Below are 4,552 nucleotides of genomic sequence, written 5' to 3' on the forward strand. Positions count from 1 at the left end.
GTTCACTTAGGCGTGAGGAATATTTAAATCCAGCCCCTGTGCACATGTATCAAATAATCAAAGTTTACCACTTCACTTTTAGCTTGCTGCTCTCATTTCCCTAGGTTTGTCTACATGTTGGTTGTAAGACTTGCATAGAAACCGATGACATTTACTACCCGTTCTGTACATGTTACCTCCACAGGAGAGACCAATGACTAGATCCACGGAGAGAGACTTGGTATTTTACTGTAGATTTTGCTGGTTGAGGGAGATGCTTCCCAATTTCAGGGCCCAGTGCATCTTGGTGCAGATCCCTTCCCACTGCTCTGCTCAGCTCCCTCTCTTCCCTAGCGATTGTTTTCCCTGCTGGAATGCTGGTCAGCTTTCCCTGGAAGGTGTGTGGTGGGAAACGGTACCTTTGACTGCCTTTAGTGGTATGATCCATGGACAGAAGGGCTGGTGCAGCACTGGGCACGGGGAGACAGGGCTCTGTTGTCAAGAGGAAGCCAGCATGGCCGAGCAAAAGCCCACTGATACCTTATCTCCAACTTGGTGGCTGAGAATTTACCTGCTGTTCTTTTTATTTGGCAAGGCTTCCAGGGGTGCTTGGTGCTGGATCTGCTGATCAGATCTGTCTAGACCATGGCAAGCCTTTCCATTTGAATCTGTGTGTTCTTAAAAAAAAGAGAGAAAGAAAAGAAAACCAAACCAATTTCCCCCTCTTTGTTCTCTTTTCTGCCTTGAGAATTTCTAATGAGAGTGCAAGGCTTCCAGGGGTACTTGGTGCTGGATCTGCTGATCAGATCTGTCTAGACTATGGCAAGCCTTTCCATTTGAATCTGTGTGTTCTTAAAAAAAGAGAGAAAGAAAAGAAAACCAAACCAATTTCCCCCTCTTTGTTCTCTTTTCTGCCTTGAGAATTTCTAATGAGAGGAGTTTGGACGCCCAAGATCTCCCCGCCAATGGCAACACTTCCCGACCTCTCCTTTTCTTCCTGTGAGCTCTGTGCTGTCTCCCTAACCTTACTCCAGATTCCTGGCTTCCATTTCTGCCCATTGTACCATAAGATGCATCCTCTATATCTGAAAATGTGACTCACTAGCTCTGTGCGGCTAGAGGAAAGGCTGGCAGCCGCCTTTGGCTTCCCAGCCTAAGGAGATCCACCTGGGCTCTGGGAGCACCTGTGGCCTGCTCCACAGCCCCTTGGACTACTGCATGAATTCAAGTCTCTCTGTTCCCTGGTTTTCCGTGATGAGTACGGTGTTTTCTTAATTTTTTTTTTGAGCATGATGCAATTTAGGATTACTATGATCATTATTTTATTCTCCCCTGAATTATTTTTGCCCTCCGAATCAGGCATGGCACATGCATGTCTCTGTTTTCCTCTTCCGCCCGGCTTTCTGCAGACATTGGATAATCCCGCCTCTTGGGTCCTGCTGCTGGAAGGGAAGGGGAGGTGCTCAGCCAGTGGTCAGTAATGGGTCAGGGTAAAAGAATGATCAATGTGCAGTAACGAGTCAGTGCACAGGAAGTGGCCACTGCATAAGAACTGGTGGTCAGTGTGCAGTAAACGATGAGCACAGTAAATGGCCAGAGTGTAGTGATATGTCAGTGCATAATAAACAGACCGTGTGCAGTAAGTGGTCACTGCCCAGGAACCAAGCAGTGCACAGTAACTGGTCAGCATGCCAGAAATGATCAGTACATAGTTAAGTGATCAGGATGTAGTAATTTGTCAGTGCACAATAAATGATCAGTGTGAAGTTACTGGTCAGTATCCAGTAACAGATCAAGATGTAGTCATTGACCAGTGGGCAGCATGGATCCCTGCATGTTCTGGTGGGCTGCCCATCTCCTCTGGGAACCGACAGGATGTGTGCACAGATGGGCCTATCTGGATGTGGTCACAGAGCTGATGGGTGAACAGCGCCCCTGGGATGGACTGGTCTGCTACATTTCATGCCTGGGGGACTGTGCCGACTGGACATGCTGGCCTTTGTGGGGTGAGGACCCTTCCTCCCTCCATTCCACTCTGGTTCTCTCTGTAACTCTGAGGGAAGGGCTCATGGGCATAACTGACTAATCACTGAATCTATGGAACCCATCTCGGAATAATACAAACATACCCAAGATTACTGAGAAAACCGATTATACAAAATGCAGTTATCAAACGTTAAAAAGCCCATTTTGATATAGGGGCATGCTAGCTTCTTGATTAAGCCATTACATTAAAAAAGCCTGGCTGTGGGAGGACTGCAATTTGAAGTAATGGTGAATGTAAGTTCTGTAACCTGATATGAAAATACCTGTGATTTCTGATGGTGACAAAGTCAGTTATAGCTAAACTATTGTGTTTACTGCCTACATGCCTAATTGAAGGCAGTGTTAACTTTCAGTTAGAAACATAGGGAATAAAACATGCCCCCCCCAGTCTGGGCTCCCATGCCTCAGACATGTGGGGACCGTTGGGGCAGACACCCTCTTTGGACAGCATGCTCCGGGAAACTCACCTAAGCCCATGGGCAGCACAGCAGCAGTTGCTGGGTAGAGGGGCTCACCTATGCAGCATCTTTGGGAATGTAGAGAACTGAGTACCCTCCAAGCGGGCGGGGGCTTGGGGTAGTGTCAACCCTTTGGGATCTCGGTGCTGTCACCAGAGGAAGGGGATGTTCTGTCCAGCGCTCAGCTCCAGGATCCCTCTGGGCTGCAGCTCTATTTGGCGCTCCCGCGGTTTTATGACTGTTAAAGGGTTGTTCCCTGCTTGTCCGCTGCTCCCCAGGCCTGTGCTTGTCCCCTCCTCCAGTCCACTTGAGCTAAATGCCCAGTGTGTTCCCTGGCCATCTATGAACTCGCTTCTAGGCTCTGGACACAGGGTTCTCTGCTATTTGTCTGGGGTTTTTCTTAAAAGTACCAGCAATGCTGTCTGCACGTCCCAACAGGAGATCTTGGCACCTGGGAGGACGGTGTTTGGGGGTCCTTAGAAGTGGAGGCACACAAATTCCACTTGATGGAAATGCCTCCCTTTAGGAAATTTCTTTCCTTTTCAAATGCAGTTTACAGAAAGATCCTTCACATGGTTAGTTCTTTTTAAGAGTGCCTCTCAATAAATGTAAGATACAGCTCTATTTCCAAGATTTCAGGTAACGTACACCTGATGGGGGACAAAGCAAAAGTGGGCCTCCTCTCCGGACTGAGGTTCCCTGGCAGCCAGGCCTGTGCTTGTGTGAGGGCCAACCCCCAAGGCCCAGAGCCCTCTGAGATGCAGCACCCTGTTCCAGGCGAAGCAGGCGGGCTAGCAACCTTGGTGGAGGTCAGGCTTCCTCGACACTGGGCAGGATGTTGAGGCTCTGCATGGATGGCTTTGCTGGAAATGTCTAGGGGTGCAGAATGGGGCCAGAAGGAAGTGCACAAGCCACAAGTGGGGTGTGCTCAGCCCCTCCCAGGGCTGATCCCAAATTGCTTAGGTGCTTGGCTGAGGCAAGGTTGGACCATGCTCCAGGTAGGGGGACCCTGACTGACCCCTTTCTCACCTCACTGTCTTCAGGGGGTGGGGGAAGGGTGATGGCAGCCAGAGACAAATTGCTTTCTATCAGGCCTTCTGGCCAGGTGTGGGTACAATGGAGTCTGGCCAGGCAGACAGCCTTAAGCTTGGCAGCTAGTTTTGACTCAGCCCTTAATGGTGCCAGGCACCCTGCCTCTGTAAGCCTCAGTTTCCCCAGAGGCATACTGAGAAACTTGATCGGTCTGACCTCTAAGAGCCCTTCAGGCCTGGCCTCTCTTCTTGCTCGGCACATACACATCTGTGGGAGATGTGTCTTCCTGTATGTGAAGCAGGTGGGCCCCAGGCTCCTGGCACTCCACAAGGGCCAGGCGCAGGTCCCTGGTTCCTACCTAAGGCTCTGGGCTGTGCGTTTGAAATTCAATTCAGACAAAAATGCCTCCAGGCCTACCCTGCTGGTCCAGGTGCTGCCAGCATCCAGGGACCCTCTTAAAAGGACAGTACCGCCTCCGGCTCTGGGGTGTCAGAAACAAATACCGACTCTTTCTCCAGGAAGAATGGAGGCAGCGGCAGCGGCAAGCTCACCGCCTTCCTCTGGAGCAGGCGGTGGGCACCCACCGTGGGCCCACACTCTTTGGTGTCCCGCAGCTGGCTGGAAACAGGCACACAGCAGGCCCAGGATGCACTGTGGTGGTAAACAGCTGCGCTTTTCAAAACCCTCCGAACCCCTGGCCGTGAGCGTGTCGGCCCAAGGCAGTAGCTTTCCTCACCCCGGTTCCCCATTCCCTCCAGAACTTGGGGGAAGACCAGGTGGGGAGCGGGGCGCGCATCCCTGCTCCCCGCGCCAGAGCAGCCCGCTCTGCAGTGAGGCCCCTGCGCACCTAGGTGGAGCCCGACCCGCAGTTTTCGGCTGGACCAGCCCCACCTGACCCGCCGGCGCGCCAGACGAGGGCGCTGCCGGACGCCCGGGGTCCCCGGGGTCCCCTCCGCGGCCCAGTGCGCAGCATCGGCGGCTCCGCGGCCCGGACGCAGCGCACACGGGCGCCCGACTCCGAGGCAGCGCGGCCTGGG

The 4,552-nt window shown here is 52.5% G+C and overlaps 1 protein-coding gene across 1 annotated transcript in view; it reads left to right on the top strand.

Annotated features, from left to right (window-relative positions):
• Tafa5 (TAFA chemokine like family member 5) overlaps positions 1–4,552 on the top strand; it is a 224,857-nt gene that overhangs the window by 77,801 nt on the left and 142,504 nt on the right. The gene's annotated exons all lie outside the window — the stretch shown is intronic.

The sequence above is a fragment of the Nannospalax galili genome, unplaced genomic scaffold (genome assembly GCF_000622305.1).
Source record: "Nannospalax galili isolate Female #2095 unplaced genomic scaffold, S.galili_v1.0 scaffold830, whole genome shotgun sequence".
In the NCBI taxonomy this organism is placed as follows: Eukaryota; Metazoa; Chordata; class Mammalia; order Rodentia; family Spalacidae; genus Nannospalax; species Nannospalax galili.